The 14,093-nt window shown below is 39.8% G+C and overlaps 1 long non-coding RNA gene across 1 annotated transcript in view; it reads left to right on the top strand.

Moving 5' to 3' along the window:
• LOC102450798 (uncharacterized) overlaps positions 1-12,693 on the top strand; it is a 33,738-nt gene extending 21,045 nt beyond the window's left edge. The window contains exons 2-3 of the long non-coding RNA XR_332500.4: positions 4,525-4,611; positions 9,400-12,693. This is a non-coding gene — a long non-coding RNA (uncharacterized LOC102450798). The remainder of the gene's footprint in view (positions 1-4,524; positions 4,612-9,399) is intronic.
• Positions 12,694-14,093: the final 1,400 nt, after the last annotated feature.

Raw genomic sequence — 14,093 nt, 5'->3', positions numbered from 1 at the left:
AAGGAAGAATATAGTATCACCCATTGGCTCTATACTTATTTGAACTGTTATCTTTTTCTGTGCACCTGCCATTTTTTAAGTTTTATATTTTAGTTTAAAAATAATGTGTTTTGTTTTCATTTTTTTGTATTTTTGAATATTCATGCAAATGCAAACTTCTGTTAAATGGCATTGCTGTGGCCAGTTTACAAGCAGTGTGAGGGAATGAAAAATGGTTTGTTCATCAAGAAGGTAATTTGTAATTACGTATGTGAAAAATTATATCCTATTTAAAAATTTCAGAGGGAAATTTAACCCAGTCTAATTTAAAATAGACTCCCATAGTCAAGCTCTCAGGATCAAATCAGATCTTCTTCCTCTCTTATTTAATGCAAAATAAGGCACATATTTCCTTTTTCTTCAGGATCAGTGAAAACAGGAAACTCAAACTCCCTTTACTCAGGTCAAGTCTACACAAGCATATCCTATCAGTGAAATTAATCCATCACGTTAGCTATGTTATTGAGAGAGAATCTCTCCTAGCAATGTAGAACCTTCTGCGCTAGGGGTTAGATTGGTATAACTAAGTTCCTCGGGGATGTGGAATTTTCACCATGTGCTTTCTTTTCTTCTTTGTAGTATAAATCTGGCTTCAGAGTTAATGTGGCCCAGGTCATGGCTTCCAGCAGCTCCCCTTGGTTGGAAACAGTGAACCGGAGACAATGGGAGCTGTAAGGCTCAATGGCTACAGACTCATTAGGTAAACAAAGCAGCATGGGCCTGCTTAGCAGCTTTCCCAAAACAAGCCCATAGAACACTTTGGCTATGTCTATACTGCTTCCTTCTTGCACAAAAGCCTATGCAAATGAAGCACAGATTAGCATATTGCAGTGCTTCATTTGCATAATGAATTAGGGGCCCTTTTTGCGCAAGAGGCCTTTGCGCAAAAAGGAGCTGTATAGACAGCTCCTTTTTGTGTAAAACCTTCCCTTGCACAAGAGCCATTCTTCCTGAAAAAATGAGGAAGAATGGCTCTTGCGCAAGAGGGGGGTTTTGTGCAAAAAGGAGCCATCTACATGGCTCCTTTTTTGTGCAAAAGTCCCTTGCACAAAAATGGCCTCTAATTAATTATGCAAATGAAGTCTGTCAATATGCTAATCTGTGCTGCATTTGCATAGGCTTTTGCACAAGAAGGAAGTAGTATAGATGTAGCCTTTGAGAAAAACTGATCTAGCCCAATATTTTGTCTTCTGACTGTACTTGAGGTTTCAGAGAGATCAAAAACAGCAGGGCAATTTATCAAGTGAACTATTGCCTGTTATCTGGTCCCAGCTTCTGGCAGGCAGAGGTTTTGGGGGACACAAAACATGGGTAGTATCTCTGACCATCTTGGTTAATAGTCACTGTTGGATTGAAGGTCCATAAACTTATCAGTTTTTCAACCTAGTTATAATTTTGTCTTTTACAACATCCCTAGGAGATGAGTTCCACAGGTTGCCTCTGTTGTGTGAAGAAGTACTTCTTTATGTTTACTTTAAACCACTGTGCAGATGGTTAGAGATGCTCATATAATCTCTATACCTGCTTCTCCTATTGTCTGGGAGGAAAGCAAGAAAAAGAGAATACAGCGGTGGAGAAAGGAACATTTGTGGGTGTCAGCCGACAGTCAGGGCAGTGAGTGGTGTGTGTGTGTGTGTGTGTGTGTGTGTGTGTGTGTGTGTGTGTGTGTGTGTGTGTGTGTGTGTGTTATATACCCGAGACTTCAACTGCTGAGACCAGGGTCCCTTGCAGCGGGCAACCTGGAGGAGGTTGACGAGCGCCCCAATAAGTTTGCAGGGAGAGCTTATTACACTTCAGATTTTAGCTGCTAGAATCTGTGATTCCTTCGCAGCGGGCAGCCTGGGGGAGGCTGAGAAGTGCCCCAACGGATCTGCCACCTTGGAGTGACACAAATCCAAATGCCCAAGCTCTCCCTATGTCTGTCCCTTAAGACCGGCTGAAGTTCTTTTAAATTGTGCCTGGTTCTGTTACAGCAACTGAAGGAGTCAGGTTATAGCTTAAACAGTTACAGGTTTATTGAGGAAGCTTATAAATCATATGGTTGCAATGGCTATTGTTCTATTTCTTAACTGCTAGCAAAATATAGATCTTAAAAATGGTTACAAAGAAGATAAAGATAGGAAAAACAGAAATAATAGTACCAAGTAACAGCTTAACCTTTAAAGAGCTCTTAGTCTGTGTACACTTAAGACAGAGGACCACATCCAGGTACAATTTTTACCCCCTTCTGTGCCTCTCGACTCCAGCGTGTCAGGCCAGGGCCGGTCCCTCAATTCCTAGGAAAGACGAAAATACGAGGTGGGCATCCCCATAGAACCTCGGGAGGTCAAACACCTAACCCGACCAGCAGGTAGAGGGTAGAATGACACTCAAAAGTGAGTGTGCTGCTGTACCCATCTTTATACCCATGGGGTCACGTATTTCTCTTTCTTATCTGTGATGCCAAATAGTGCTGGTCTGCCTTTTGTGAGACCAGTTCTTACAAGGGAGTTGTGAACTTCATTTACACTTGTAAGAGAGAGTTGAGAGGATTAAATTGGAAGTACTAGAGATTATTTTCTCAGTGGGGGATTCCTCTCCCAGGGACGGCTGTGTGTTCATATCAACATGGGTGCCAGCCGAGCACCTCTTGCAGCCTCGAGGCCAGCTTATTGCCTTAATCGTTCTCTCCTCATATCTATGTTTTCAGCTTCTCAGGATCAGATGAGCCAGCATAGTCTATGCTGATTTTATTGCTCCTTCTCTGTCCTGTAAGCTTCAGGAACCTCAGAGAGGCAAATAAGATGGATGAGATGGGGGGGGGGGGGGGGGGGGGGGGGTCTGTCTGGCTACAGTGGGTAGGAGAATTAATATTAAGAAAGATATGCCAATACCAAGAGTCTTATAGATAATACTGGCAATAGAATGACTATAGCTAATCAGATGAGGAATCTGAATGAAACCAAGGAGAAAAAAACTAAGATGTTAGTCTACCAATGGAAAGAGCCTAGGTAACTGAATGGAGTCACCAGAGCTATTGATGCAAGAAGTAAAATCAGATATTATAGGGATAACAAAAACATCGTGGAATAGTATGCATGACAGTAAATAAATTAGAAGTAATGGAATGTTTAAAACAGAGTCTAATATGGTGCTTGGGGCATGCTACAGAACCCCAGAATCCAGTGTGGACATGGACAGATGCCTGGTTAATGTTTCTAACAAAATAAATATTATAGGAAATTGTGTGATGATAGGAGACTTTAATTTCCCAGATATAGATTGGATGTTTATGAAGATACAAATTAATTGTGATGATGATGTAAATGAGATAAATGAAGCAGTTGACACTGATTAAAAAAAAACAGGCTTATATCACATAGGTGTATTTTTAAAAGACTTTATATCTTTTAAGGTTGCTATGTATTTGTTTTTTATTTTATTTTATTTTATTTTATTTAAAGTGCTATTATTTCATTTTTTACAACTTTATGTCATTGTTTCACATTTTTCTGAATTAAAATAGCAGGTAAGGTTTTTTTTGTCATTAGGCATAAGTATTTGAAGGTAAACATTTGAAGACCATGAAATCTTACTCTGCTCTTTTTTATTGTTCTACAAAAATAAGACTTTAAAATATGACCAATATTTAACCACTTGGCCAATTAATTTTGAACCTGTCAGATGCCCAACTATATCATGCACTGCTTTATGTGTACAAGCCCTTCTTGTGCATGTTTTGAGAAATCCGGTTTTTCTTTTAGCTTGAGTGGTCACATTGCTATGCTTTAAAGCCCTGAAGGTTGTAGTCTGATACTGTGCACATAATCTAGGAAGGGAGTAGTTACATCCTGGCTTATTGTTATTGTCACACAGGGTTATATTTTAAAAATTTGCCTCCATGTGTATGCTGTTATTTTTACACGGACACACTTAAGTCATTAATAGTTGCAAACACAGGTGATGGGTTTCTATGAAATTTATATACAGCTGTTACTCAGACTTTGAAGCTCAGTTGCATCTCTGAGGAATACATCCATCCCTTCAAAGTCTCATTTAGCAAAGAGGTAACCTAAAATTACAAAATTCAGGCTTTGCTGGGATAACCATCCAGAATGAGAATGTTTATCCAAAGCCTATTGGAACTTCTTTTCTGAGCAGAGTTGCTTAATTACTTATTGTGAATAATTTGTTAGGTGAATAAATTATTTATGAATACGTTGTTTTTATTAGTTGAACATTTCCACTCATGGCAGGAAATATCATTGCCTTTACTATGATGTTTCAGCAGATTGATTGTGGTATTGGCCTGAAACTGGGTGGAGGTCAATCTAAACATTTCATAATTTTTAAGTTTCTGTTTGCATGTGTTTCTTTAGAGTGGATGAATATTCTGGGATGGAGAGTTCTTATTGTTTTCTAACTATTAGGTAATTCTTAGACTTGTTAACATTGTCCAGATAACAAGTTATTATAATACGTTTCCCGGTTCTTTTTCTTTTCCAGAAAGCTTGCTTCACCAGTGAATAGCTACAACTTTCTCTGCTTCAATGAAAAGGGACAGCTCTGACCTCCATTTTGCAATAGATGAAGGTATTTCTGGCATTTGGCTTAGAAACAATCTACCCCCTTGTCACGCAAGTTAAACTAAGATTTATAAGATAATGCTGAAAAGACCTAAGCATTGTATCCTCCATAATGGAAAGTAACACTGAGAAACAAAGATACCTGTGTTCTTCCAAGGGAATAAATTCTTCTAAATTGGAAAAGTAGATGAACAAATAACCAAAATAATATGCAGATATTTGATTTGTTCTGATTACTTCTGGGATATGGAAGCTGTGAGAACAGACTTTGTTTTTTTCCCAAATGTGGAGTGCATCAGGAGCTTTGTGAGCCTTGAACACCTACTTTTATTCATGTGCTATTTTGATGGGCTTATTTCAAAGCTTTATAGGGCAGAGTAGGAATTAAAATAAATGATAAAAAGATTTAAAACTAGGTCTTAAGCAGATAATTGAATTCTGTTTTGGTGTGTTTCTTTGCAGTGAGGTTTCATTCCATATTAGAATTACTTTAAATCCTTTTAGAATGCAGAAATAAGACAATCTGATTTTCCAGATTTCCCCATTCAAAATGGAAAAGGTACAGTTAACCAGGGACTTACTGCTGATGGAGGACTCTTTATGCTGTTTGTATAAATATTGTAACTGACCCTACTAGAAAGAGTATCTCTCTGCGTATTGTGCTAAAAAGACGCCTTCTAGAACTACAGATGTTCAGCTTTAGAGGGCGCTGGAACATTGCCAATACTGCATTAGGTCCACACAGAGCTCAATTCCAGGTCTGGGGCTTTACACACCATTAGAGAATATGTAGACTATCTGGAGTTAAATTAGCCAGTTACTGAGTTGGCTTCAGTTAAATACAAATAACTGAAACTGTATCCCCTGGAATAGTCAATATAATCATGTGGTTGGGGTGATTTAAAACAAGTTCTCTGAGCTGAGAATAGGAGTCAGAGGAAACTGTCAGGAAGCAGAGGGAGAGGGAATCAAAGAAAGCACCTAGTCATAGGTTGTTGGCAGGCTCCCTGTAGCATGAGCATGGCTCCCACAAAATCACAACACTTGGGCCATAATTCTGCAATTTATTAGTTGTTGGCAGAGCTCTACTCTAGTACATGGAGTCCCATGCAAAGGTAGGCATTTGATAACATGTTGTGAGTTGTAGGATGAAGGCCTTATTAATAGAAGGGTCTGACTGACATAGCTGTGAGGGATTCCCCTTGGGGTGCCACCTGGAACAGGGGAATTACTGAGCCCTCTGACTCATTAGCTTGGGTTTTCTCTTACCTTGTGCAGCTGTGAAAGCTGAAGACATGTTCCTGGTCCAACCCTCTCACAAGCATTCACACAGGCAGGGACACACTCAGCTGTAGTTGCATGCAGGCTCTAGCCAATCATTGCATGAAACAACAACAGAGAGACTACAACTCAAATAAAGGGTGTGTCTAGACTACAGAGTTTTGTTGACAAAAGTGGACTTTTGTCGACAAAACTATACCTGCATCTACACTACCGCTGAGTTCTGTCGACATAATGTTGACAGAACTCAGCAGTTTTGTTGACACTGGTAAACCTCATTTTACGAGGCATAACGCCTTCTGTCGACAGAGTTTCTGTCGACAGAAGGTGTTATTGCATGTAAACTGTCCTTTGCGTCTACACTACCATGTCGACAAAGCAGCTTGCTTTGTCGACAGAACTGAATGTATTGTAGATGCTCTTTGTTGACAGAAGTTTTGTCGACAGTATCTGTCGACAAAACTTCTGTCGACAAAAGCCTATAGTCTAGATGTACCCAAACTCCAGCTTCCTGGCCTAAGACACTAGAGCTCTATGGTCTTACCCTAGTCAATACCTGATCACTGTGAATTTATTACTCAATCTTCCCCTCCCTCAGTATGGAGAAGAATATGCACAAGACTATGATAACTAAGACCAGGCCTACACTTGATCTGGAAGATTGGGTTAAGGACTTCAGCTACGTAAAATACATAGCTGGAATCTGCTTACTGTAAGCCGAGTTTAGCACCATCTTCACAGAAGAGGCTAATGGGAGCAAACACTCTCATTGGCTTCCCTTGCTCCTCATGACTCTGAGGAGCACTGGTGCTGACCAGAGCCATCCTCAGCATTTGATTTAGCAGTTCTTAATTAGACCCGATAAACTGAACACCAGAAGATCGGTCTCTGGCACAGCAAGTGAAGATGTGGCCCAAGCTGAGATTTTTTCCTCAGACACTTCATCATAGGCACACTAGTTTAGATAAAGCAAAAAAAAAAAAAAAAGTTTATTAACTACAGAATGATAGATCTTAAGTGATTGTGAGAGCAAACAGATCAAAACAGATTATCTAGTAAATAAAACTGCAAATGAAGCCTACTATACTAGAGAGAGATGAATAAGAAATTTCTTCACCTTGACTGATGATACAAGCAGTCCACCAGGTTTCCATACACAGATTACCAGGTTTCCTCTTAGCCTGGCACCAGCACGTCCCCTGATTCGATCTTTGTTTCTCAGATGTTTCCAGGAATCATCTATCCTTGTGTGAGGAGCGAGACCACTAGATGATGTTTCCCACCCAGAGATGCACCTTATATAGCTTTAATGTATGATGGGAACCCTTTGTTGCAAGCTCTATTTCTATCTCAGATTATGGTACTCCAAAATGGAGTTTAGTATCATGTGGTCTGGTTATATATCCTTGCTGACTCATAGCGTCCATTAATTACAGTCCAGCTCAAATGTTTTCAGGAAGGCTTTCATAGTCAATTGCCTTTGTTGATTGTGCAGCTGCTTCTTTGTTGCACCTAAAAGGATAGCTGAAGCGATTATGCAAAGAAAGCACATATGAAATACAGCTACATAGAACGTATTAATTACTTCAGATACAAAAAGGATATGTGCACTTAAATAGGAAAATCAAATTCTGAAAATATAACTTTTCCAATGACGTCTCATGACTCATCCTGTACAGACTGCATCATAATTATGTCATAATTATATGATAATCATGCTCCCCATGATGCATATAGCATGTAGTGTCACAGGAGATTTGTAGCATTTTAATTTTCATGGCTTGTCTACACATACAGTGCTGCAGTGGCTCAGTTGTGCCACTGTAGTGGTTAGTGAAGGTGCTACCTATGCCAATGGGAGAACTTCTCGTATTGGCATAGGCACTCCATCTCCCTAAAAGACAGTAGCTATGTTGACAGGAAGGCTTCTGTTGATATAGCATTGTCCACACCACGTGTTTGATTTGTATAACTGTGTCAGCTTAAGTCTGTAGTTTACACCAATCCTCAGTCTTTGATGTCTCCTCTACTGCTTCCCCCCAAAGATAAACTATAAAACTGTGTACTTTCCTTGATTATAATTTCTTAAGATTCCAGAAGCTCTATTGCTAATCTCATCTGCTCACACAAATATTATTGCTTAAAATAAATATTGGTTTTGAATATGATATTCTATCAACTTATAATCCCTTTATCTGCCCTTGTTTGTTTTGTTGGCTTATTATTTGTCTATTTCTAATATGGACATCATAATATCAGCATGCCTTAACAAATCCCAATTCTTTGTACACATATTGTTTGTGAGAGAGCATAAAATAATTATTCATATGCTGTCCTGAAAGCACCATTATTTGCACCTTCTAAAGGAGAATTTTTCAGTGCTTTTGTGAATTCAGTTGCTGCTAATGTGCATAAATTGAGACTTTTTTATGGGAAAAACATTGAAAGGACAAAATTTTATAAATAGATTTAGAGGCCTGGCTAAAGGCTCTAAAAATGTGTCCTCTTATTGAATCATAGTGTTCTCACAGCTGCAATTGTTATTGGTGTTCATTGCCTAGATGCACCAGACATCTAAGGTAGTGCAGCAGGTTGACCAACACTTGGAGGCAACTGCTAAAGGTACTACAAATGCTAGGTCCTATAGACACAACCTCCAGCCCCTAATGACTCAAGCATGTGACTAAATAATTTCATTGCATTTTACTAGAGCTGGCGAAAGGTGGAAGCTTGAAAGTAATCTGGGAAAACAATAGTAGTTCCTAATTGGGCCTTTGATGGGGCAGTCAAATAGAGAGCTAAGGTCCCTCAGGCTTAGTGCCTCATACTTTATCTCCATTCTCTGCTAGCGGTGAACAGGAGCATGGTATGTCTTATTGGCCTCCTCTGCACTGACTCTCTGCCTACTCTCCCCACTGGTTCAGCACAGACCTACCCCCAGCTATGATGCTTATTTGTCAGAATCTACTCTGCTCTAGATCCCTGACTCCTGTTGTACCTGCTGTGAATATGGTTCCCAGCAGCAGGGCCGCACAGAGGATTCAGGGGGCCTGGGGCAAAGCAGTTTCGGGGGCCCCTTCCTGGCACTCCCTGTCTCAGACCTCAGATTTCAGACATTCTCATGGGGGCCCATGTAGGGCCCGGGACCTGGGGCAAATTGCCCCACTTGCCTCTCCCCATCCCCGGGCGGCCCTGCCCAGCAGTTCCCTCTGTGTTCAGATTCCTGGTTATTCCATTTGTCATGTACTTGCCTTCATCCAGACCTCAGTTAGCCCTATAGAGTGACTCCCAATATCAAATTATTATTTCACACCATTTTCTATAGTAATGTTATGGTCTACTTTTCAATTTGTTAGTTTGGGTCTATAGTTCTGTGAGTGCAGGGAGAGTGATGACGAAGGTGAGAATGAGAAAATCAGTGAGAAATTGAACAGGTAGTAGACTTTAATTTTGTAAATCAAATGATAGCTGATTTATCAGCATACTGTTTTAGCCTTTTCCTTATTTTCTCTAGAGATTGCTGGTCCTGGCCTGAGACCGGATGTCACAAAACAGCTGAGGAGTTGAAGACCTTATATAAAATTTTAAAGGCCCTTCTAAAAATGAGTCAAGATGTGGCCAACAAGATATTTGGTGTTCAAAGTTTGTTGTTTCTTTGGGAAAAATGTCTGATCCATAGTTATATAATTAGCCTGTCAGAATCCCCCAGAAGGAGCCAGAAGGAAGCTGATTTGGGCCTGAGTGACCAACTGATTCCTTGAGGGACTCAAGATCAGCATCTTCTCTTCGTACCCTTTACCCCTGATTCCTGGAATAGGTCTGTTCCTCCTCATTTCTTGGCTGGCTGAGACTAGAAACAGAACAACATGAAGTTTCCTTCTCCCATCCAGCACAGGTGCCCTTTCCTTTAGGACTAAGGGAGAAACAGAAGATGCACGACTCCCTGTCCCTTTCCAGGGATGAGTCAAAGATATCAGCAACTCTGGCAGCCACTACATTAGATGGAAGGGAAACAGAAACCCTGGTGATAAGTTACAGACTGATACAGCTACCCCTCTGAGACAATTTAAAGAGAATTAACCACCATCCGCAAATCTATTTTTTCCTTTTTAGTCCTAATTTTTAAAGGATGTGTCCACTTAAAAAGTCACATTTTTGTCTACATAGATTTTTACCTGCTCTTGTAGCAAATACCCCATAAAACAACGTATTCTTCTGAATGTTAAATGACTACCCCACAATTACAGTATGTGCCCAAGATCAGCAACTTAAGGATAAAAACATTATAGGGATGTTGTAATGATTCCCAAACCAAATATTATTGAGATTCAGAGTAAAGGTTCTAATTAAATGAAATGCAAGTATTTTAAAGGTACATATATACACGATACCCATTAATTATTATTCATCTCTACAAGCTAATAAGTTTTTTTCTTCTGGTTTCCTGAAGAAGAACATATACCCTGTCTCTGACTGCCCTTTTTATGTTAAATATACAAAAGGGCCTTTACTTGTCAGAGGATTAACATGTGGCAGACTCCATGCCCTGAGTCATTGACAAAATCCATGTTATTAGGATCAAAGAAAAATTATGACACTTAATTGGTCACCATTAATACTTTGCCTTTAAATTGAATTAAATGCTTATCTGTGGAGACTTAGTAACAGACATAAGCATAAATTAAGTCATTGGTTGGATAGGAAGGAATATTTCCCTTAGAATATACAGGCTTGTTAGAGGGAGAATCACTTTCCACTGGGAACTAAACGGGTGTCATCTGTTCTTGTCAGGTGAAGCTATCCTCCAAAACCAATTTCCTGTAATGGTAGTTCACAGTCATTTCTATATTGTTCCACCCCCCTGTTTCTATGACTGTTTCTGCTTTCCACAGAGATAAACCGTATTTTTGAATAACAGTTATCACCATGCAAGTCTTTGTCATTAGTGTCATTGTCACTATATGCCATCTTGATTTGTGAGAGAGATGTTAATAAATCAGATGAGTTTATAGCAATCTGAATTTTAGCTCAGTTTAACAAAAGCTTAACGGGTGAACAGTTGAGAATCTCTGGAGAGACACTGTGTGTTACTTTATTTGCCAGCACAAATCTCCAGTCCATAAGTTAGTCATTTTAAAATATGACTTTAACATATTATTAATGTTAGTTATTCTGCTTTCATGCATTTATTTTTCTGCTTTGACATCCTGCCATATACTTCTAGAAGTTTATTGGCAGTTAATGAAATAACTCAGCTAGTGAACATGATTTTTTGTTGTTGAGAAAATCAACAAACTGGGGAGGTACCAGGGAAGTGAGTCATCTACAAATAATCCTCCCCTCTCAAAATTCACATTAATGCTATATGCAGATATCTAATAATCTCATTGGAAGCAGAGTTAATTTAATACCATAGAGTCAAAATCTAATCAGTGTTTTCTCTGCATTAGTGTAAAGGAAAGGTTCAAAGAACACAGTAGAATGAGGGTATTTGATTTCTAAACCACTAATTTGGGAAACTGAAAAAAAAAAAAAGCAATTTATGAATATGGTATAGTGGGAGGAAGTATTAAATTCCATTACCATGGACAAAGGCTGAAGCAGTCTAAGGATTCTGTAATTAAGACTCAGGAGAGTATAATTCTAGTAAAGAAGAAAAAAATAAGTAACGAGTAGCTTCCTATGTGTGTCAGAAACTGTTCAAAGATGTGAGCAAAAAGCAAATCTATATCAGAAGTGGAAAAGGGGCATAATCAAGGACTTGTAGGTGAAGTAAGCATTTACATATTTCTTATCTTTGTCTAAGAATTTATGGTAAATATGAGCCATCAGCGATTGGTATATCCAATATATTGATATGTGCCAGAGTCGTCCATACAAATTGAAATTAGAGCTGTGGGGCCTAACATACAGATAGGTAGCCGAGACTGTCATTTCTTCTGAAAAAGGCAGAGTGTATATTTATGTAAACTAGAGACCACATCCTAACATAGCAGGGAGCCAGCCTTACAGTGTTTGATTTGCACCCTCAATATTTGTTTGTTTTGCTACAAAAGCTGAACAATCACCAAAATAAAGCCACTTTGTTTCACCATTCTTGCTATCCATGAACAGCCTTTTAATTGACTTCTATAGGGATACATCTACTCAGCAACATTATTTTGAAATAATTATTGTTATTTCAAAATAACTTACGGTATGTCTACACTACAGCACTAATTCGAACTAACTTAATTTGAATTAGTTAATTCGAACTAAGCTAATTCGAACTAGTACATCTAGACCTAACAACTAGTTCGAATTAGCATTTTGCTAATTCAAACTAGCATGTCCACATTGAGTGGACCCTGAACCGAGGTTAAGGATGGCCGGAAGCAGTGCCGGCAGGGCATCGGATTAGGACTTAGAGCGTGGAGCTGCTGTCTCAGGCTACCCGAGGGCTGTGCTTAAAGGGACCTGACCCCCACCACGGACAGACAGTTCTCAGGGGTTCCCCGCTTGCAAAGCAGTCCTGGCTTGGAGTGCCCTGAGTGCCCACACTGGGCACATCACAGCACTCGGCCATCAGCCCGGCTGCACTTGCCGCAGGCTGCCAATCGGGGGGCTGCAGGAGATTTCAACCCCGAGAAGCCCGCAGAGCCACCCCAGTCCTTCTCATCGGGGGCTTGTACCCCATTCCTACCTCACATCCTTCCACTTACCCGTCCCTAGCCCCCCTTCCTGAGGTACAAAATAAAGGACAAGTGTGGTCAAAAATAGAAACTCTCGTTATTGAACAAAACTCGGGGAGACTGGGAAAAGGAGGTGGGAGAGGGGAAGAAAGAGGGTGGGAGAGGGGAGGGCAACTAAAATGATCACGGGTTTCGAACAAGTCCCATATGAAGATAGGCTAAAGAGACTGGGACTTTTAAGCATAGAAAAGAGGAGACTGAGGGGGTATATGATAGAGGTCTATAAAAGCATGAGTGGGATGGAGAGGGTGCATAAAGAAAAGTTCTTCATTAGTTCCCATAATAGAAGGACTAGAGGACACCAAATGAAATGACTGGGTAGCAGGCTTCAAACTAATAACAGAAAGTTCTTCTTCACAAAGCAAATAGTCAACATGTGGAACTCCTTGCTGCAGGAGGCTGTGAAGGCTAGAACTATAACAGAGTTTAAAGAGAAGTTAGATAAATTCATGGAGGTTGGGTCCATGGAGTGGTATTAGCCAGGGGGTAGAAATGGTGTCCCTGGCCTCTGTTTGTGGAAGGCTGGAGATGGATGGCATAAGACAAATGGCTTGGTCATTGTCTTCAGTCTGTAAGGCAGAACTGATATATTCATGTAAAATGTGAACAATGAGATTGAATGACTGAATTCCAATGTAAAATATCTACTGTGAGATTACCCTGTGAACATCTGTAAAGTGTTTATGCACATGTTATAGGACTGATGTCATTTATATGCATGAGATTATTTACCCATTGAAATGTATGTAGATCTAAATATATGCAAAATACTGCATCATCTCAAAATGGATTCCAAAACTCCATTTTGAAATAATGGAATTTTCTCTGGTCATCCATTTTAGAAATATAGATCTGTTAAGTCTACAGGTAGCTGTTAGAGTTTAAAAATAATAACTCACCTGCCTGTTGTAATTTGAATATAACATGAATATTCATAAGCCATGTGTCAACCAATCATTTTAAACCACGCCTGGAGAGCATTTCCTATGAGCCAATCACCTTTGAGCAGAACACTTATGAATATGTATGAACCTTGAGTATTTAAGCCTCTGCCGCGCAGCAGTTGCGGTCGCGTCGGGTTCCTGGGTTCCGTCAGGATAGGCTCTAGGCTAGATTAGAGAGAGAGAGAGAGAGAGGGTGTTTATCATTCTTGTCCTAAGTTTATGAAAGAGGTCTTGTAAAGAGATTCTTTTAAGGAAAGATGGCGCAAGGCCATGCTTCACTCTTTTAAATGTTAATTTAGCTATTTTCAGGGTTAGATCTGACGGAAGGTCAGATCTACTCACTTAGGTTAGGTAATTAGGCTAGTTAGCTTAGTATTTTAGTTAGATTAGTTCTCGTCGTCGAGTCTGTACAGCAGGTTGCGTCGGTCACCGCATGTCGGCCGTCCTCGTGCTTGTTCGTCGGGCTCATTGCGATTTAGAATAAGGTTTTATTTTTAGGTTAAGCTTAGGGTAGGTTAGGATAGAGTCTAGCT

The sequence above is a fragment of the Pelodiscus sinensis genome, chromosome 6 (assembly GCF_049634645.1).
Source record: "Pelodiscus sinensis isolate JC-2024 chromosome 6, ASM4963464v1, whole genome shotgun sequence".
NCBI lineage: Eukaryota > Metazoa > Chordata > Testudines > Trionychidae > Pelodiscus > Pelodiscus sinensis.
Note: the sequence above shows the minus strand (reverse complement) of the source record. Positions and strands in the feature narration are given on the sequence as shown.